Source organism: Melanostigma gelatinosum (assembly GCF_949748355.1).
Source record: "Melanostigma gelatinosum genome assembly, chromosome: 11".
Taxonomy (NCBI): domain Eukaryota; kingdom Metazoa; phylum Chordata; class Actinopteri; order Perciformes; family Zoarcidae; genus Melanostigma; species Melanostigma gelatinosum.
In genome coordinates, this window is record NC_136644.1 from 8013169 (window position 1) to 8036139 (window position 22971).

General features: G+C 45.9%; 1 protein-coding gene across 11 annotated transcripts in view; it reads right to left on the reverse strand.

Moving 5' to 3' along the window:
* Nucleotides 1–21518, reverse strand: part of ptprdb (protein tyrosine phosphatase receptor type Db) — an 85648-nt gene extending 64130 nt beyond the window's left edge. For all 11 annotated transcript variants that reach the window (XM_079278310.1, XM_079278316.1, XM_079278313.1 and 8 more), the window contains exon 1: nt 21380–21518. The gene's annotated coding sequence lies outside the window, so the exon portion shown is untranslated. The remainder of the gene's footprint in view (nt 1–21379) is intronic.
* Nucleotides 21519–22971: the final 1453 nt, after the last annotated feature.

Here is a 22971-nt window from a genome sequence, read left to right on the forward strand (position 1 = left end):
ATCAAGCACCTTGTGCATAGACACAAATGAATGTTTCATTCTCATTAGATCTCAGCTACATTTGAATTATCTAGTGGCCATTACCATACGTTTTTTAATGAATATCTTAACTTTTTGTTTTATTAATCTGAGTTTCGTGGCGTTTCTGGTGTTTTTAACCAATGTATTTACATTTCTGCGCTCCCTTTAGAAAACAATACAAACACTACCGCAACGCCCTGCGTATACTGTGCACACATTTTTACGGTAAACTAAATACTAATGCCGTTTGAAATGCATTCTTGGAATACACTGCTCTCAACCGAGCGTTCATGTGCATGTTTGTCGAATCGAGCCACATTTCTTTCTGCAAAATGAATCCTCGCATTAGAGAGGGCATCCGTCTTGGTGTGTGTGTGTGTGTGTGTGTGTGTGTGTGTGTGGCCACTAATCACTACGGCTGATTCAATGTCACTGGTATAGCCTGCATTATTTAGTATCTCACTTCACAGCATGTCACGTTAATTAAAGAGCTGAGATAACGGAAAGGGAGGGGGAGAGATGGGGGGGGGGGGTGTGTGGACGGAGGAGGAACGGAGTAGAGTGGTAAGCAGAGACGGAAAAGAGACGCCGGGATGGAAAGAAGACAAAAGGGAGATAACCTGAGACACACACACACACACACACACACACACACACACACACAGCCAGGTAGTCACCAGATTGTAATCTGGGTGACTGTTGCTAGTATTACCGAGGGCCTAACAGAGAGCCTGAGCCTCTGCCGCTGCTGTGGATCACAGTGGGCTCTAAGCCATTCACTTACATTAGTCCCGATCACTCAATTATACGCCGTCTGTCTGGCCGGGCCTACAGCGATCAGTCACACTTATCTCTGGGATAGTTTCTGACAGAACAAAGACTGACTCAAAGAGTGACATACTGGCTTGTGTTTTTCTTCTTTTTTTTTCTCACAGGACAGACATGAGGACGCAGGAGGAGGAGGAGGAGGAGAGAACAGAGGACGACCAGGACATGAGAGGAAGTTGGAATGTATAGGACATTTTTGTCACCGGTAATTTTGGAAGTTTTTGTAACTGTCTATCATCTGTAAGCTGTATATAAACATGTAGCAAACACATAATAACTCCGTCAATTAACGTATGTTGAAGCCCCCCTAAAATGTTATTCAGCCCCCCAAATAATTTGCCATTATTGGCTTTAAAAAAAATATATATATATATATATTTTGGTGATGTCATTAAATTAAACTAATGTTTCCCACATTGACAAGTTATTTATAACTCTAACATGCTACATATGTGCGTGCGTTCTGGTTTGTATGTTTTCTCCCCCTTCAAATTACAATCCAATGGCCTATCATCATACTTAACGATATAAAGTTGACACTGTCAGGTCCATTCTCCATCCATTGCGGGCGGCCTCTTTCACTATTTCACTATGACCCTGAAATTCGGTCTCTTGTGTTATCATATACTGAATGCAAGCAAAACTACAGAGCAAAATCACACTCTTTCTGATTGAACCAATCTATGAACCGTCTGAAACAATGGATATCCGCGGCCCCAAATGGGCCCAATTTTGCTGGGGTCTAAATAGTAGGTGCAGCAGAGTGAGCAGGCGAGAGTGATGAGCTGATGAGGTGGGTGTGACTAGCAGGTGCACTGAATGAGCTGGTGAGTGAGAGAGAGAGTGACAGAGCTGTGACAGTAATGCTTCAAACCACCGTTTACATCATCGACATGCAACAATAAAAGCAATATTGTTTTCTTAAGTTGGTACTGCATTAACTGGCTGCTTATTGGATTAACAGCTTTTATTTATTTTTGTCCCATTTTAGTGGGCTATTTTATTTTTCGAAAAAAAATCTTGGTTATTAAGATCTGGTGGTTCTTACGTCATCAGTTGCCGCAGAAGTCAAGAGACAAACAAATTATTAAGAGATGGAGCTGAAAAGTTGGGGGGAATAAATAAAAGAGGGAAAAAGATCCGAAAATAGAAAGAAAAGAAAGCGTGGGTGGATGATGAGAGAGGGCAGACTACAATGCAAAGGCGTAGTGCAGCTGGAAGGGACGTTGAGAAAGATAGAGACAAAAGACAAAAGACAGATCCTAAAAAGCATACAGCTCGAGGCAAACCGTGTGCCACTGGAAAAAAAAAAGAAGAACACCGAGTCTCCTAATTAGATTCGATATTCCCAAAAGCTGAGCCACTAAACGCAATTAGACATACGAATTAACTTATTCTATTTGCCCTGTTGAAACAGCGGCAGACTGATAGAAACATCAATGGAGACATGATTCGCATTATGTTGCGTCACAGCATGTCACGGAAAAAAACAAGATAAGCCGAGTGGTCACATCCTCCTTCTCCATTAGGGACGGTGGTAAACTCAAAGTCAGAAAAAGAACAGATCTGTTGGGGTCCAAACTGTATTGGTAACATTCACACACACACACACACACACACATTCATACACTGATGGAAGAAGCTGCCATGCAAATGTGCCGACCCGCCCGCCAGGATCTAAATTAAATATTCATTCACGTACATTGGCATTTTGGGATTCAGCAGTCTAGCAGACCAGCTGAGCCAGGGATCGAACCGCCGATGTTCCGATCAGCGCACGACTCGCTCTGCCCCCACAGCACTGCCTTCATGTCCCATTTCCGACACTTTGATTCGTCTATTTGACAGGAGTCGAAGACGCACAGAAGGAATCCGCGTTAAAAACAAACACGTGCACACGGCAGAGAGATAACAAGCAGTATCGAAATAAGATTTGCGAAAAATTGTGGCAAAATAAAAATGGTCTCTTTCGAAGCACAACAAAAGAAAACAAAACTGGAAACGGCGTGAAGGGAGAGCGTTTGTTTGAGGTATGTGACTACTGAACACACACACACACACACACACCAGAAAGAACCCCTGAGCTTGTTTTTTAGGAGAAACGTTGATCTTTAAAGGGGACACAACTCTGTATCAGTGGAGACGGCGGCTGATGACATCAAGCTGTGACAGAGATGTTCATTGTGCCTGTACAGGGGGATTCACCTACTTTTAGCACCCAGGAACAATAACTGTATGTATGTACCGTGTGTGTGTGTGTGTGTGTGTGAGAAAGTGAGTCAGACGCCGGGTATTCAACCTTCGCTTCTTTATAATGCATGTAATACTTGACCTCTTTCTTTACAGGGCTTGAACAAAGGCAAAAAAGTCGTCCATGATTAGGAGATACGAGTTCACAGTTAATTACAATCCCTCCTCGGCACTGTGGAGGTTGGTTTCATATTGGTTTATGGCGTTTTGCCGGTTTCACTCGTTTTCTTCCTAATTCTTTAAAGTGTTTGTATGCCCTCTGGCGTTTCCCCCACCTGTAAAGTTGACATGAACGGGGAAATTAGATACAGAAAGCCAAAACCTTATTTCGTACCAGGCTGTAAACATGTTTATTTCTGCTGTAAAGTTGGGCATTTTAACATGAGGGTCTATGGGGATTGACTTTGAAGAACTGCTGTTTTTTGGCTTAGTGCAAAGACTTCCTCCACCTCAACCTCCTCATCCTTACTTTTAGATTATATCCACATCAGGACTTGCCTTAGACTCGCCCTAAATCACTTAAAATAGCTCTGATCAATGCCAAACTATTTCCTGAATTTGCTCCTGTTGTAATTTGTCCAGCACTAGTTCCTCCCAAAAAACGTAACGGGTAAATGTAAAGAAGAAGTTTATGTGTTAGGACATCGAAGGAGAATGGGCTGCTATATCACTTGTTGAAGAGCCCAGTGATCCCTCAACTTCCCTTTTATAGCTGCGAGAACAAATGACCAAAGAGTAGTTTTCACTGGGAGATGGAGCCCCACAAACTCGGAGTAGTCATTTGAGTCGGGCTTTCAGGACACTGGCAAAAACAAGAAATCAATAAGACAAACTGAGAGGAGAGGAAGGGGATGATGTGATTGATTGAGATGAGGATTTACTCAACTTATCACTTCCTCTGGTTCCCCAAACACTCTGTCCTCCCTCCCTCCCTCCCTCCCTTCCACCTTCACTTATTCCTTCCTCTCTCCCCCCCCCCCCCCCCCCCCAATTTCAGGTGTTATGGTAATAAAGTGGTAACCTCTAAGTCGGGTAATATGGTCAAAGGCTAGGCTGTGATTGAAGTAAGTTGACATGAAAATTTTCACTGGCCTGTAACATCCAAAGGCATTTTTGCTGGTTATTACATTCCCTTGTATCCCAAATTGGAATTCCACAAATTCTTTAAACCATAGCCATAGATTTTAGATTGTGAGTCCAGCTTCCATTTCCATCCAGAACACATTATATTCATTTTACCCTCTTTCCCTCTATTTCCTTGATGTCTGAATAAAACGCTTTTCGTTGGTCCTCCCAAGAAATGTCCTTTTTATTTGGCGGCGAGACGTATGACACGCGGCCTGGTTCCCAACACATGAAAGATGAAAATCCACATTGTCTCTAGACATTGCTGAATAACGGGCGGACCTTGACAACGGCAGAGCGTGCGAGCCGTCCCTGGACGGATGATGTTGGATAGACGTTTAAATATCACCTTAAACATTGTTATTGTTGATGCGACGAGGACAACCCAAAGACAACGCGTTGGCGTCGATTTATTTCAGCAGCAGTAAAGCTGATAAATACCCCCAAAAAGTACAAAACCCCCTCCCAATACTCCCTTCCATCACTGTCTGACGTGTTCAAAACACCCGGAGCTGTCTTAAAGTCTCCATTAGCAGGTGGGGTTTCGCCAGTGGGTGGTTCCAGTTTTCCCATTTCAATGATAAAGTGTCCCAGATAACAGAGCTGACGTGCAGACTGAAAAAAGTGAAAACTGTGCACTAAGCAGAGTGCTGAACGTGGCCAATCGAAGGGTTAAGCCAGCTGTGACTAACAGGCCCACGCTGGGCTTCTATTGGACCATCTCTGGCAGCCATCCATGATCTTGAGAGAAAGAGAGAGAGGGGGGGGGGGGGGGGGGTAGATGGAAAGGAGTGAAGTTGAGTGGATTAGCAAGAGGTGGGGGGGGGATGACAACATGTAATTACCTATTTACCCAGCCTTTAGTGGAAACCTCATCGAAGGCTAATTGAGCGGTGCATTAGTGAGAGGGTCATAAAGATAGCAGCAGGACTGCGGGAGGGAGGGAGGGAGGGAGGGAGGCAGGGAGGGAGAGTGAGAGGAAGATGAGATACGAGCAGCGGCTGAGGGGCGAGGAGGTTAAAGAGAGGGAGAGAGATGGAGGCCGAATGGCACAGAGAGAAAGAATGGGGAGAGGGCGGAGGAAGAGAGAAGTGAAGAAATGTGGAGACATGCGTTGTCTGATGTGAGCTTAAGCAACAGCACAACAAAGAAACGCTCAGCAGTCCCACTCGATCACGTTTTACTGAAAAGCATCAGCAGTAAAAATGTACTTCGATTATTTGAGTTATTTGTTATAAGACAAAAAAGATCAGACAAAAAAAAAATCATTTGAAGATGTCGCCTTTGGCTCTAGGACGGTTTTTTCTCTCATGTTTTGTACAACTAATTAGAGGTTAATCAATCGTGGAAATAACCGGCAGATGACTCGCTCATGAAAAATCGTTAATTGCAGGCCTGGTGCATTGTGAGGGAAATTTCCCTCTCACAGTGCTAAGTTATTGATGTTTTCGTGTCTAGGTGCATTTTAATGTCCTAAGTGGTCCAGGTGGCTTTTGCCTGTTGGGCGATTTTAGAACTATAGTTTATGAGCTTCTTTTACACTTTGCCGGTCAAATCTGAAACTCCAAAGGGACTAGTGCCGGCAGGCAAGACTACAGTATCCTCTCTGCAGGGTAGCGCAGTAACAATACTTCATAAAGTAGTAACATTTGAGCACAATACCCAGCGGCGTACAGTAGAGAGTCTCTAATGCTGGGGGGGGGGGGGCACTCATCCCTGTCATGTGTTTTAGTACATGGATGGATGAATGTAAGGATAGATCTATGGATGGATGAGCTTGCCTTATGGTTGCGGTGTGGCTGCCGTTGCCCCGTGACACATACCGAGGCTGGACACACATCGTGACGAACATGTGTGCTGACGCAGGTGCACACACACACACACACACACACACACACACACACACACACACAAACACCTCTATCTACCGATCTAGCTGGCTGGGTGACCTCCACAAGCAGGTGGAATACAGCGGTAATAATTTACAGGCCTTGAGCGGCTCTCACGTGGAATAAAATATGGATTTCCTCCAGACCTGAAGCGGGCTGAAGCTTCAATAACTGGACCTTTTATCCACAGCGTGCTCCAGTTATAACCTGCATCCTCTTCTATTATATACCATATAGACTGGGGGAGGGGGGGGGGGGGATTCTTCGGTCTGGAATAGACAGTGCAGCGCTTTACCTTCCACTCTCTGCCCTGCTAAAGAGTGCATTTACTTAAGCAAGAGGCGAACACACATGCACATCCCACGCCCCGCGATGGCTGAATAAGAGGAGGACGAGGAGAGCGAAGAGGAACCACGCAGCAGTTCACAGAACCCGGCTTTGCGCATTCACCGAACTCCGCAAGTCAAGAAACGGCCTTGACCATTGTGAAAGGAGAAACGCACTTTCGTCTCAAGCGAGCGGCAACGCGACCGCTGACACGCGGCGGATAAAGAGGAGCTCCACGTGAATTGAAAGGAGCCGCGCTTCCTCCACCCTCAAGGTGATTTCAAGTGGAGTGAACAAAATGAAAGTCGAGGCCACGGTTTCTTCTTTTCCCATCTATTCAAGGCACGAGCTGAGAGTAAACCCCCCCCCCTCGGAGGTTCAAAATCAATTGATAAGTGCAAAAGAATGAAGACGCATCGGTAGCAAACGTGGAAAAATGGAGCCGGGAGTGAATTTGAAGAGTCAAAAAAAGCACAAAGAACAACAACAACGGCACCTTGAAGGTCAAAGGGGAGGCGGTCGGACGATTTGGTCCAGAAATACATTTCTTGATCAATCTTCTCCAATGTCATGTTACAAACGGCTGAGAGAGAAGGATGGGGTTACACGGCCTTTTCCCTTCCGATTGATTTCGGCCAGCGGAGGAGTGGGAGCACATGAGAGCGACTCAAAATAACATGCAGGGAAATTGGAAAGATGTGAACACTATACATGGATTTTTTTTTTTTTTTTGTGGATTCTGCAACATCTCTTGCAGAATCCTCACCGACTCTCTAATCAACCACAACTATTCCAATTCTAAGGAGGGGAAACATGCGTCTGAAACTAGATTACATCTTGTAATGGTGCTGGCTGGTTTATAGCGGGGGGGGGGGGGGGGGGGAGATGAATGCTTGTAACTCCATGTCTACAGTCTGAGCAGGAACTATATACGCTAGAGCCATGATCGCAAAATAATGAGCCTTTGAGCCGCGGGACGGATTTCGTCAACGTTAGGTGTCACATGTGCCGGTTCCTCTGGCTTCCTGCGTGAACATGTGTGCTATGTAATTTGCACGTACAGCCACACGCCGCTGAGAGTACAGCGTACAGGTAAAAAAAAAAAAAAAACCTTTTCCATTACTTTATGTGGAATTGGAAGTTGCTTTAGCTCGGAAGCACGGAGGTCTGACGACCGGAGAGAAAGTGGCGAGGGAAAAGAGGCGGAAGGAAAGAGAAGGTCTCATCCCTTCAAGTCAAAAAGAGACACAGGAGAGAGAGCAGAACCCACATCCCCTCTGGCTCAGTAATTAAGACCGGGGACAATAAATATGTAATGGGGGCTTTTTACACCAAGTGCGGGGCTGCCTCTCCTCTCATGGAGATGGGACCGCAGGGAGACGGGCCCAGGAAGAAACGACTCAGTACACTGGCTATTAAAAATGGATGCGAGGAACGCCGGCCCCGACTGGCCCCCGTCGACCGACCGCCTAGAAAAGTTGTGATGGGAGTTGCCGTGGTTACAGGGCTCCCAAATGGTCCTCGTTTGTCAGGGTGAATCAAATCAGACATCCGAGCACCGGAGCCAGCGCCTCCGCCCTTCGTAGGCGCTACCCAATGATGTCATCGAGGCAGGAAGTTTGGACCTGCAGTGTGTGTGCGTGTGTGTGTGTGTGTGTGTGTGTGAAGAAAAGAGGAAGATGGAGAGACTGACATGATCTCCCAAAACTCCCGCTAAAAAAAAGTTCTGGTAGCGACTATCAGAGAGCGTTGTATAACAGCCGGGTTCCCGTGAGTGAAAGTGCTGTGGCAGAGTAGAATCCCGCTGCTTATTGAACGTCCGACGCGGATCCATCAGTGTTGTACGTTTTGCTGAGAGACGAATCAGAGAGAGAGAGAGAGAGAGAGAGAGAGAGAGAGAGAGAGAGAGAGAGAGAGAGAGAGAGAGGGAGCACAGCGGTGAAGCCCTCGGGGCGCTTTACTAAAAACAACAGGAAACTCGCTCATTCGTTTTCTGGTGCAGAGGTAGATGAAAAGATTGATAGCCAGCAGCCCAGTTATCTTAGCTTAGCAATAAGACGAGAAACAGCTAGCTTTTAACCAAAACCAAATCCGCCTACCAGCACCTGTAAAGCTCACCAACTCAGACATTTATAACCAGTTTGTTTCGTGTGAAAACACGCAGTGGGAGCAGAAACTTCCTGCCTGGCAACGACTCGTGTGTCAAGAAACAGTCCGACGCATAACCCCCCGTAAAATATTTGTTCACAGAGTTTTTGAAGGTATTAACAAATGAGTATTAATGTCATAATAATATGATACAGTATACAAACTAATGAGCTTGCGAGGTGCTGGCAGGTGGATGTTGGTACCTGTGGACGGTTTCTAGGGGTTTTCTATGTGCAAAGCTAAGCTAATCACCTGCTAGCTGTAGCCTTAAATTGAATGGACAGCCAGAATTAAAATGTATAAATGACAATTGTAGCTGCTCCATTACAAGTAAAAGTCCTGCATTTACAAAAGCTAGAGTTTGTAATGTCCTTCAAAAACAGGTTTTTAAAAAATATATTTGTTGAAATTCTCTTTACATCCCCACAGCAATTCATTGATCAAATATGACCAAAATAAATGGAGTGGACATGGCTGTCACGGGATTGTAATAATCCCGTCCAATCATTTCATTCAGCCCAAAGGACTTTTGGAGCGCTGCTCGCGACTTTCATTAGAAAAGAGTTGGCAACACTGTGCTGAATTTTTTCATTGTATCTCGGTGAAATGAAAAAATAAATCATTACCAACCAGTTTTATTATCAACAGATCTACTTTAAGTATAACAAGTCTGTGGAATAGAATGATTCATACTGATGTATTATTGCACAAAGTACATTCTTTTTTCATTGTTACTGATCTAAGAAGCATCCTATAGAAATGAAATTGCAGCATTTGTAGTACTTGCAGTATCAGTAAATCGCATGTCCTGTGGTTATACTTATTGTGTCGGTCTAAATGTGATTCCAGTTAGACGTACAATGCTGCAGCTAATTGGGATGCAGCCAGTCTGCTATCAAACAACGTGAGGGCCTACGACTTGCAAGATAAGGACAAAGTGAACTCGAGCAAAAACCAGCGATACAGAACGGTGTGGGATGTGTGATGCCTTTAATGCACATACGGTATGGACCATATGTGCATGTTTCTTCTTCTGTGTGTGTGTGTGTCAGTTTGATCTGTAGGCCTCGGAGGAGAGAAGCCCTGTATGGTGCTGTATACGTTATAATAGCTAGCGACAGCAACTCCGAGCTTGTCTTACAGTAGAGGGGACTGGGGGCCATGGATGGGAATACTGACGAGGAGAGGAGGTACCATGGGGAGCTTTCCCTCACACACACACAAACTGACATGTAGCGCACACCAGCATACAGTAGACCCATGTTCTTATAGCCGGCCATAACAGGAAACACTACTTCGAAGTTGATGAAGACTGATATAAATGTTGCATAGTCCCCTCATGTTTGATACATGGGCACACGACACACACACACACACACAGATACGCTGCAGAAAGACGGATGTTGATCATGACGTGGTGCCATCGGAGGGGATTTAGGGGTCGGGGGGTCAGGGAGAAGCCAATGTACAGCGCCGCAAACACTCTCCGCTGTATGAACTATTACCACAGAAGGCCGAACGACGGCTCCGATCGCTTCAGCGGCGGATCACACGTGGAATTGATTTCAGGGGAGCGGGAGAGGGAGAGAGAGAGAGAGCGAGAGAGAGAGAGAGAGAGAGAGAGAGAGAGAAAAAAAAGGGCTTACGTATTGAAGCTACATCCAATAATGTGCAGCAACTGGACAAGCTTTGGGTTCCGGCACTTTTTCTTTTTTCAGGGTCAGAGATGAGGAAAAACTTCATAACATGCAGCAGCCGCATCCAGATATTTCAGAATGCTGTAGCTCGAGGCGGGCGAGGCGGCTCATGGTCACACTGTACACATCTTCAGAACTGAAAGCCACGGAAATACAGGAGACTGAAACACACTTCAACACCGACGCATTCAAAGCCTCTTACAGACCGTCGCATCAAACCAACATGTCAATGTATGAGTGGAACTTATGGCATGAGGGGATGATTCAGCGTGAGGCACTACAAGTCCATTGCATGGGTTTCTCTTTGGCGGATTAGCAAAGCATGCGACTTAACGGTGCACCACGTGTTTGTTAAAACAATACCACTCTGTTCAGGCTGGTGAATATAATGGCGTGTGTCGTGGGGCAGCGGGGGAAAAAAAGAGCATCAGCAATGAAGAACTGAAGGACAAAACATATTCTTTTGAAGGAGGGGGAGGAGGTCACACCTATATCTCTGAAGCAGTCCTTTGATTTTCAAATGATGAATTTGCCCTTTTTTCACCATCAAATAGAATTATAAAATATACCGACCAAATGGGCAAATGAGTTCAACGTCAACAACAATTTTAAATGACAAGAGAATGAAAAATAATAATTCAGCCGAACAACGGCATGTTGACGGCACAGTTTACATTTCTGGGGCCACATTTGTCGTTTGGAGTATATGTGGACGATGCGGCGTCACGTTCACGCGGCTGTCTGTAACCGGGGCCGAGTATTGGACTTTCATCACATTCATAAAATCAATGGTTAATAATATCACATTTCATTGTCAAGTCGTTGACATTCAAACGGACGGCGCTTCTCTCTCCGCTCGCCGTTTTGCACCACCAATCTTTTTCACTCGTGGAAAATCCACTCTATAACAGCCACACATAATAGATCTACATACAATGAACATACATTGTGAGAGTAAAACGCATTTTACATCAAAAGCTGTCCTTCATAAGAAATGTGGTTTTAGGTGTCCCTCCCTCTCCTCCTTTTCACAATCCTTGGAAGTACACAATGAAAAATGCCTCTTGTATAAAATAACTTGCCTCGGATAAACACAAACATATATATATATATTATATATCTATATATATATATATATATATTATACATATATATATATATACACACACACACAACACTCATAATCATAAAGGGACATAATGATCTAATCTGTCACTTCCTCAAAGTCTGATAGGCCAATACATCAGCACATGGAAAGTAATCTATCACGGGGCAGCGGCGGGTTATGGCAGAGTGCTGATGGATAGGAGCTGTGGAGGGAGAGAGAGGATGACTGAGTCGCCCTTGTCAGAGTTATGAAAAGGAGAGGGATGGGTGGAGGTGTGAGGGGGGGGGGGGGCAACGAGACCAAAATGTGTTCCGAACAGACTCGTTTGTCACGCTTTGTCATCGAGGCTAGTAAGTGTGTGTATGTGTGTGTGTACAGTGGGAAATCAGTGCGTGCTTGGCTGTGCTGTATATGCGACAACGTGTAACGAGTGCTAACGACTGCTCACTAGGAAATAAATATCACTTTAATCAGGAAAAAAAACCAAAAAAAGAAACCTGTGTGTGTGCGCTTCAGCTCCCCTTCCAGGCGTATATGTGTGTGTGTCGTGGAATCCAAAGCATTTGACCCCAATCTGCGCCTCTGCATTATTTATAGGCCGATGCCAGCTTCCCTTTTGTTTGTTTTTCCGAAGCTCGTACGAGGTTTGGAAGTGTGGGAAAAATAAACCAGGGGTGGGGGGCGGGGGAGGGAAAAAAAGGAGGCGAGATGACAGGAGGTGTACTGCAGAAACTCTCTCTCTCTCTCTCTCTCTCTCTCTCTCTTTATGGGTAAACACAACAAAACACATCAAAAAGCATCACTGCTAACTGGTAGCACCGGACCTCACTGTAGTTTCCCCAAAATGGGATTTGAACAGTTTTCAGAATGTACAGTTACTATAGAGCTGTTCTCACAATGCACTTTACAGTCTCTTTCTATCTGGCGTACACACACACACACACACAAACACACACCGCGGTCCCCTTCCCTGGGCCTGGCTGGCGGGGCAACAGTGTGCATCCTCAGAGACCTGCTGGGCCAAATCAATGGCAGCCAGCAGCCTTCCACAATGAGCGCCACCGTGTTTTTGTTACATGGCTGCTGCCCAGAGCAGCAGAGGGAGCGGATAAATAGTCTGTGAGGAGAGCGGCGCGGCTCGGCTGCTCACGACGAGATCATGCCACAACGTGGGGAAAATATCACAGCGTCGCAGAGTGTGTGTGTGTGTGTGTGTGTGTGTGTGTGTGTGTGTGTGTGTGTGTGTGTGTGTGTGTTACGCCAGGCGGCCAATTTATTGAGCACGCTTAATGTATGCTTGTGTGCACGCATGACTTGGGCAGTCCATTTGGGGTAAGCAAGCTTATCATAAACTGCCTCGCTTGTTTGTGTGTGTGTGTGTGTGTGTGTGTGTGTGTGTGTGTGTGTGTGTGTGAGAGAGAGCGATGGAGTGTGCGTTGCCTTTTGTGAGAAGATGCCAACAGCGAGGTTTGTCGAATTCCAATCACAGCGATGTAGCTTTGCATTTCTCATTCCGATGATTGTTCCCTTTCATGCGGGTGGCATACGTTAAGCTCGCCTGCAAATAAATCAAACCCCCCCCCCCCCCACACACACACACACACTTAGGCACCATTATGTCTGGCTTTTTCTGTGTGGAGGGGAGACAACGCATACGCCTGCACACACACACATGGACATGCTCGCGCTCGCAGTGTTAGGGTCGTTGTGGGGTGGGGTGGGTGGGTGACGGAGCAGAGGGAAAGGGATCAATCCGCTGCGACTGAATTCTGAACCAGACTTTCAGTATCGATGTGTCGCTCATAAAATAAAAAATAGAAAACACTGCTGGAACAACTGAGGGGATTGAATTGACTCATTTGATGACCTGAAGCTTCTTAATAAGCTCTCTCCGTGTCTCCTAAAATGTCTCACATCAAACGTGAGGCAGAACACAAATTTAAACGTTTATTTTGCGTCTTCACAAACTCAAATTATTGTGATTATTTCTGTTTTGAATCCCGGCAGCATCCCTTTCTGTCGCTTCTGTTTGCTTGCTTTCTCTTCTTTGATGGAATCTGTTCGTGATTTGCAGAAGCGAATCACAAGGAAGACACAGAAAAGCACAACAGCATTCTCGGCATTGAGCTATACAACTCGTATAAAAGAAAGATGCTCCATTGAAAGAAATACATCTATCGACGTTTCAACCGAGACAGCAGCAGAGAGTCCCGTCCGTAACCCGAGAAGACAACCTTGTTATTTTCAATAAACCTATTATAGAAGCTTCTTATGAGAGGCGCATGGGGGAGGGGGGCAGTTGGTTCGGTGCCTCTCAGCTTTGGCTCAGAGGATGCACGGTGGAAAACGATGCCAATATCTACACCAGGGGGATGTATTAAATGGCAGGCCTAATTTAATATTGCAACATTGAGAGACCCACCAAGGCACTTCCTGTGTCTAAAGGCCGTCCAGGAATGGAGTAGTCGGGGGAACTGCAGAGTAAGGGGTTTTTGGGATGCATTAGAGAGGAAGGGAAATGATTTTGTGGTTGCGCGTTTACAATGTGAGGGATGGGGATTCAAAAACTGTGTGTTGGTATGTTTGCATCTGATGCATTGCCACGCCTTATGATGTTTGTGTGTTTCCCGTTATGTTTATTGCAGTCACTGACTCTGACACCGTAACCACATTACAACCAAGTCCCCCACCCCCCACCCCCGCCGCTTCCTGTAGACCACCATGGGACTTTATTTCGGGAAAGAAATTTGTACGTGAGGGAGAGACCAATAATCTTTTGGATCTCTTTTTGAATTGCGCCATGATACATATGCAACGTTTGTGGATTTAAAAGATAATTTTGCACATCAAGAAAGTCGCGCTTTTGTCGTAAAGCTATTGAAGTACAGGACTTTGAAAATACGCAATTGGGAAGACTTGGAAGTGACGTACATGTCGCTTTGCTTTACCGACATGTACTCGCTCAAACGACGGGTCTCGCTCGTTTTTTCAGCTTACCCGCCACTGAAGAAAGCCATCAGGTAAGATAATATTCACGTGGAACATATTTAAGTTACCTAGCTAGCTAGCAAGCCAAGCTAACGGCCGGGTTGGCGTTGATGACGTGCATTGCGTAAGACGAGAGATGTTGTTCACGGAACAACTTCACACAAAACGAAATGGTCTTACGATAAAACTGGGACTTTTTGAACTTTCGAAAATGATCTTTTCAATTGACAAACAACATCATGTTTTATTTATGGCACAATTTAACCAGAACCAAAAAAATATGTTTGTCTCTCCCCGATGACTACCGCAAATATATTTTTTTCCCAATATAAGCTCCCATTGTGGTAACACAAGAAGGGGAGGGACTTCGCCTCTCTCTCTCTATATATATACATGTATATATATAGATCTATATCTATATATCTATATCGATCTATGTATGCTGTATATTCATTATTTTGAAGAGAAGGCAGTCATCACTACTGTAGACATCTCCAAAACTCACACTAATCGCTTGTCTAGATTGATCAATAGCACGACAGGGAAGAGGGAAAAATATGTATTTTTGATTTTGGGGTGAACTGTCCCTTTAAGCATGTGTTAACCAGCGACCTTATTTCAGGCATCTAAAAAAATTGGCTTTGAGACAAGGGAACCGAAGTGCAAAAATGGTAATTTATCATTTCATCATTCACAGGTTTTAGGATTATTTCCTGGAGCACTATATCCTCATGGTCAAATGAATGAAACCCCTTCAAGCCACCTGATACCCCCCCCCCCCCGTGCCTTCTGAGGACAGAGCGCGTCTAGTAATTTAAAACGTTTTGGTGCTTGTAAAGAGATTATTCATCCTCGTGTACATGCACGCACGGACACACACACGCACGTAGGCAATGGCATGCACACAGACGGTCGCACACACCCCAACCGGCGCTCACCTCCTGTAAACCTATAAACCTCATCGGAGGTCACTGATCGTTACACACACAGAAAGCCCTCGCGCAATCAAGACCAACCGTAAAGGGTGTTAAAAACACACGCACACACACCCACACACACACACACACACACGTCATTTAATCCCAGGTGCCTTAGGGAGTCTGAGGGAAATGGGGAGGCGGAACACGATTCCTTAACACGAACAACAAGAAATGGGATTTGTGTTTGGACTCTCAGCCCCCCCCCCCCCTGCCTCCAGAGAGAAGGACAGGGGGAAAACGAATAACAAGCGAGATGAAGGATGAACGAAGTGACAAAAGAGAAAGCTCGGCTCAGCAGCCTTATCCCGCTTCCATTGGCAAAAACAAACAGAGCAGACAATCAAAGTCATTAATTACAAATGTACGGACAAACAGCGGTGAGGGCTAATCCCGGACGGGAGGGAGGAAAACTAAATTGGGATCTGAGATTGACTAATAGCATAAATGAAAATCACCGGAGAGGTTGTAAGACCAAAGACCGGGAGCTCTGCCACGGCGGGGACAGCTGAGGTGAAGACTCCCACAGAGGACGCAGAGCAGAAACACTCTCCACTGTCTCACATAACAAGTGGAAAATTCAGAGTGTTAATCTGTGAAATGTGCATGGAAATGTCCGCGTTGCTACTCCAGCGCTGATTGATAAAACACAACAGTGACTCACACTGGATTCACATTTACTCTTTCACAGGGAAAATCCTCCGGCTGATGTAAGCGATGTACATCTTTCTCCTGTTAAAGTGGGGACATGAGCAGTGAAGTCACCCCAGGTGAATAGGGTCAAACATTAAACTGAAAGACAAATCACCGGGAAACTTACCGAGCTGACTACCGGTACTTACAATGAGACCATTACAAATTAGGCATTATTCGAACAAATATCTGCTAGTTTGCATACATTTCCAGAACAATGGAAAGACAACAGTAGTAATATAAACCCCTACATGTGTATTTTGGAGGGGGGTTTTCTACTAATCCTGAAAGGAGACAGCTCCAAATCTCAAAATTTGACCGGTGCAAAAACCCCCGACTGTTTTCGCCTGCGGTGTCTCCCCTTGAGAGAAGAATCCAAGGCAAACAGCTGTCTGTGATGTATGACTGACATGTAATCTCTGGGAAAATACCACAGCAGTGACCGCTTAGCGCCACAGATATTGCCAATAGCAAAAAAAACTAAAAAAAAAAAAAGGAGAGGAAGAGAAAAAAAACAAGGATTTGGAGGACTTCCAATTTCAGTGGATAAAGTTACATATTCTGTCGCTTGAAAAAAGAATTGGAGCAAACGCAGTCTGAGAGGCCTATCTTTGGATCTGCTCGCTGCAGGACAAAAAGCAACCCGTGACGTCGACGGGGCTCTATGGCTGCTTTGGGACGGGGCAGTGATTAAAGGAGTGGATAATGAGATGTAATGCAAACACATGTCACACAGGCGCCGGGAGGAGATATGAGAGAGAGAGAGAGAGAGAGAGAGAGAGAGAGAGGGCAAAACAAAAAACTAAAAGGAGATTCAAATGAATAAATTATCAAACAAATAAATAGCCGTAGAAGATGGAGAGGACGAAGAGGGCCACGGGAGGACGGCTAAGCAGCAAATCCTCTGACAGAGAGAAAGAAATGATGAGGAAGTGCTGCAGCCGTTGCCTCTAACCCCCTGCAGATTAAACTGTGTGGTAGTAAGGATGGGGGGGGGGGCGAGAGACACGTAGAAGGAGAGCAAGAGAGAGCAGGGGACGGAGCTGCTGAGGGGAAGGAAAAAAAAAAGGCTTTGTGGTCTGGCACCGGTTGTTTTTTTTTGCGATGTCAAACCATCACGCGTGCCGGGGGAGAGACGTAGGCGACGGGGGGGAGAGAGAAAAGGGAGCGACGAGAGACAGGGAGAAGACATTAATTGGAGGAGGACAAGCGAAGGGGAGACGAAGACGTTCAGTGCAACAGTGGGGGGGGGGGGACAGCGAGTGGGAAGAGGGGGGGGGGGGGGGTGGACACTTCAGCTTTTGACGGCGGAGGGCTGAAGACGTTCAGCCTCAGATTGCATGTCTGCCTGTGTGTGTGTGTGTGTGTGTGTGTGTGAGCGAGTTTGTGTAAGCGTGGTTGGAAAATGGAATTGTTGTGGTTGTGCCTGGCTCCCTCAGAGTGTCCCCCTCTAATTGGAAGGGGGGGGGGAATGAAGGGATCACCCAACCACAAACTCTTTCTTTCTATTTATCTCACGCTCTCTGAATGTCCTCCATTTGTGTCTGTTCCTCATTTCACATATACACCATATCGTCTCTGAAAAAGCCCAACACAAACACACATACACACACACACACACACAAACACACAAAACAAATATGGAAATCTGATGCCATGTCTCTGTTATGGAATAGTAAAGAGAGTGCTCGCTTTGTACTGCCATTACAACACTTGAGATTTAAAAAAAAAGAATTACAGATTAAAAAAAAGAAGAAAGGAGACGACGAAGCAGTTCTGAACTGAGAAAGAAAGACATGAAGAAACAAGAAGACGAGAGATAAAAGGGAGCGACGGGAGACAAACGGGGAGGGCGAGTGGAGAACAGGCGAAGTGAGGGGAGTCTTAAGTTCAATTTTTAATACCTCGCCATATGCTCCTCTCCACAGGTGAAGACTCTTTTTTCTTTTTGCCATTAATTACCAATTCACAGCCTGTATGTGGGTGTGCGATCGCGTGACGGGTGGATGCAAGCGGAGAGAAAGCAAGAGAGGAACGAGGGAGGAAAAGAAAAAGATAGGGATGACAGAAATGGGTACTATCGATTCGGGCCGAGCTGGTGGAGGGGTATGGGAAAGTGAGAGGGAAGGGGGGGGGGGGTATAGAAGGCCTGAGACTTGGGGAGAACTGACGGACAGATGATAGGGGCGAGCCGGGATAGATTGGAAGCTGCCCCCTCCGACCTGAAAGGAAAACCAACACCATCGCCTTTGCGCCTCCTCCGGCCCCGTCTTAAACACATCCTAGCACAGGATGGATGCTGGCTAGCAGGAGCCCACTCGCCCTCGACCGGTACAGCCTGGGTTTTTTTCCCCACCATAAGGCCACCTCTCAAAGAAATAGCCTCAATGAAAACCTGCACATGTACGCTTTTGAGTCTTTGACAAGTGGCCTTGAGTTGCAGTTGTGGCAGTGAATAGAAAGAAAGAAAGAAAAGGTGTGACAACAGAAAAAAAAAAGGAGCTTCTTTTTGTTTGTGGCCGGAAAAGTTGACCCCCTTCGCGTCTTTCCCTTTTTCTTCGGCCCGGTCTGCGTGGGAACCAAAAGTTGCAGTCTCTATAAATACCGGCCCAACTCAAAAACATCCCCGGACCTTAACGTCCCCCTCTCCTAGCGCCGACCCCCAACCCCTCGGGGCAGCGACGTGGACATTCACCACATATATGCAGCCGTACACGCGCATTCGCACACAGAAACACACACACACACACACACACACACACACACACACACACACACACACACACGCTCACTCACACACAGCTGGCTCTGCAGACACCCGGCATCCATCCCATCTTGTGAAACTTAATCTCTCCGAGAGGAGGAACAGCTGCAGTGACATGCATGTACTCGCACACACACACACACACACACACACACTCAGTGCACATTAACACAGTGGAAGATCAGTCGGGGTAAAAGCACTTGTTCATCCACAGACTGGCATGTGACAAGGAACCTCTGACCTGATAGCAGCAGGCTGCACTCGTAAAAGAAACTGGTTGCGGTCCACTCGCCCGATGTGCCCGAACAACATGTATGGAGCGCGGCCGAAGAATTGATGACTCAACATCATGCATTGGAATTATACAAGATAATTATAAGAGGTCAATCGATAGGCCGATATAGTTACGATGGTGAGTGGGAAAAGGCCTCCAGGCGATTAACCGGCCTGTTCCGCAGAAGCCACATGTTCTAACTAGGGGTGTAACGGTACGCGTATTCGTATTGAACCGTTCGCTACGAGGCTCACGGTTCGGTACGCATGATGAACCGAATACGTTTGAATAAAATAAAAAAATATATATATATTTATATTTTTTTTTAAAACCTTTATTTAACCAGGTAGTCCCATTGAGATTAAAAATCTCTTTTGCAAGATGTAAGTAACAATACAAGATGTAAGCAAGATGTAAGTAACAATACTACATAACATTAAGGAGCAGTTTTTGTTTTTTATGCTGATGTGTTGCTGAGAAGACACCCCAGAAGATGGGTCACTCAGGTATAGTTCCATCATTGTTCAAAGTCAAAGAACAACTTTATGATGTTAGTTGTAATGAATAAATGTATTTTAAAATCAAGTACATTTCTCTGGCATTTATAGTTTTCTACTGTACCGAAACGTACCGAACCGTGGCTCCACTGTATCGTACCGAACCCAACCGTGAGTTCTGTGAACCGTTACACCCCTAGTTCTAACCCTTTCGCCAGAAAAATGCACTGAAGGTTTCTATGAAAAGGCCTGACGGCGGCGATTAATCGGGTCTGTTGAACCTCTGATATCATTTGACACATTTTGGCCAGGAACATTCACCTCAGTGTTGAAGTACTCCGGCAATACGGATCAATAATTTGGTCATTAAATCAGCTGTTTACAATACCGGAGGAAAAAGCATGACGTCTGGCTCCCGCTGCACAGGCTTTTCATAGCAACACATTTAAGGTACTGAGCAGAGAAAACTGGAGCCATGAACTACAGGGAACATGTACACTTTCTCATATTTACACACACACATATATATATATATATATTTACCATAATTGCTGTCAAAGTACTTGTATGATTGATTTGTAAACCGGCGAGGTCTGTGATGCTGCCATAGACGGTGTGCAAGTAAGCAAGACTGCTGACTGTCAAACACACACACACACACACACGCGCGCGCGCGCACACCCACACACAGCACATTACAGTCATCGAGTGTAAAAATGTCACAACCTGCATCCGATCCTGAGGTCTTGCAGGTGGAAGTGTCTCGTACAGCAGACCTGATAAATCGGGGGGGGGGGGGGGGGGGGGGGGGGAATCAATCAGAAATGTGTTTTTATTCCCGATGACATGTCTCCAAGTGTGTCCAACTGGATTGGGCGAAGGCTGGCAGAGTTTAAAAAAAAACTCCACCCCCATATAATCCACTGTGGGCCCATTGGAGTCTAAAGTGTTCACGCAGATTTGCATAAATTCTCTTGCAAAAGAAACCCAGGTTGAGCCGACTGACAGCCATTAACAGAATCCCATCGCCTGCTTGTGTGCCACGGGTTCACCTTTGAGCATCCGGCATTCAGATGTGTGCGGGTGGCATCGGTTCAGTCGTGAGAAAATACCTCTGAGCATGGTCTGAAGGGGGGGGGGTGGGGGGGGGGGGGGGGGACCCAAGCGCTTTACAGCCTTCCTTAATCTCTCATCAGCATTAAAAGAGGAAAACACTCATTTTTAAGAGCCGCCCTGCAGAACTGGTTCGACCTCGCAGTCAGGGCGCAACAACCAGAACACAAAATTGCATATTTACTGTATGCTCACATCATCACCATGACACCACAGGAAATAAGAGATCAGCCTTGGGTGGCATGTTGTGCTGCGTGATACAAACCATAACCGTGGCACATAATAAGGATAAGCACCATTGATTGGGGCTAAATAAAGGGGATCGATATGAACTCACTATCGGCTGCCCACGTTCATGCTCCCAAGTCCTGAATATTACAGAAAGCATCTGCGTGCGATATTAAAAACAAAAAATAAACAAAAGGGGGGCTGGCTGGCGACCAACTGAAACACCAATAAAAGAACTGTTCATGCTGGGGAGGGAGGATGAGGCGTGTGTCAGCTCGCAGTCATATGTGTTTGACACGCGCGCGCGCGCGCGCACGCACACATGAAGGGATAAGTGCAGATGCGCATAAGCGCTTCTGCGCTGGCATACGTGATAAGTTCTTCCGTGCACGTCCACAATAACCAAAACAAATGTGCACACAGAGAGAAAACCGACGGCAGACGGAGCTCACCGTATCCAGCATCCCGCCCGGAGCCGTCCGTCCGTCCGTCCGTCGCGAGAGAGAGAGAATTTAAAAAATATTCAAAACTCGCAGTCTGAATAGATTCGAGCTCTCCGTCCGTCGTCCGCCCGTCGTCCGCCCGTGTTACATCCACCGTGGCTGCAGCCGCTCTGCCCGAATAATCCAGCGCCGTGCGTCTCTCTCTCTCTCTCTCTCTCTCTCTCTCTCTCTCTCTCTCCCTCTCTCTCTCTCTCTCTCCCCCTCTCTCTCTCTCCCTCTCGCTCCAATAATTTCCTACTCGGTGAGGAGGCTCAACGACTCGGTAAGGTAGCTGTTAAAACCTCCCCCCCCCCCCCCCTTTCCGCGCGGTGTGGTGGCTGGAGCGAAATTGGGACAGATTTAAAAACGCAGACGCCACGCGTAATAATCCACCGCCGTGCGGCTCTCTCGCTCTCTCTCGCTCTCCCTCCAATACTTTCCTACTCGGTGAGGAGGTTTAACGACTCGGTAAGGTAGCTGCTAAATAGAGTGGAGCGATGTGGAACTGGTTTTTGTTCGATGGCATCACTCCCTCGCCCGGTAAAAAGAGGAAATTGTCCCGGAGTGCGATGTGGAGACGAGGCGGATGGATCAATGAGGAGTAGAATGTCAATCTTAAAGCAATTTGATCACATTTTATATTCATATTTTTTATATATATTCGATGAAATCAACACAACAAAAAAAGCAATGCGTGTTTCAATAATAATCTATGATTCATTGAAGCCACTCCAAACAAACAACATTTTCACCTGGATTTTGTTCAAATTTAACTCAAACTCAAATGTAATTCAACATGTAGATTTTTTTTCAAATTCCATTTCTGATTTTCTTTTTCCTTAAAACTGTTGGGTTTTGGAGATTAGGAAAACGGTCAATGGCAGGCACAGATGATCTGTTATCTCCGGTGAGGAGCATTAACTCACACATTGCATGTCATCAGGCAACAGTTTCCAAACTGTGGTCAGCGGCAAAAAAAGAAAAAGGAAAATCCTCGGGTGAACGTTTGACTCGTGTTTATTGCAGAGTTGATGTGAGAACTATGAGGCGGTTTGAATCGGAAAGTTATTCTCGTCAACTGCAGCGCAGACAGTTGTGTGATGATTCTATAATTGAATCGAAAATCTTCCCCATATTGGACTGCGGAGCGCACAACGTGATTATCTGGGTGTGCTGACCCAGAACACCGAACACAATCAAGTGGTGCAGCAGATTTCCCATCAGCGCAATGTAAATGAGAACCTCCTCAGCTCAGTGGGTCCAAGAAAAAAACACAACCTCAGGACACAGATGCAAGCACTCACACACACACACACACACCGGACACAGATGTGCGTGCCCACACGTACACACACACATATAGGAGTTGTGTACGCGCTCACAGCGACACACACACACACACACACACACACACACACACACACACACAGATACCAAAAAGATAATGAGTCAGCACGTAAGAGATAAGGGATTTGCTTATCGAGTTAACTTCACTGGCTAAAATATAATCTGGGGGCTGTATTTGATGGGCCCCATGACACAGTATCGCCCTGCACTCACAC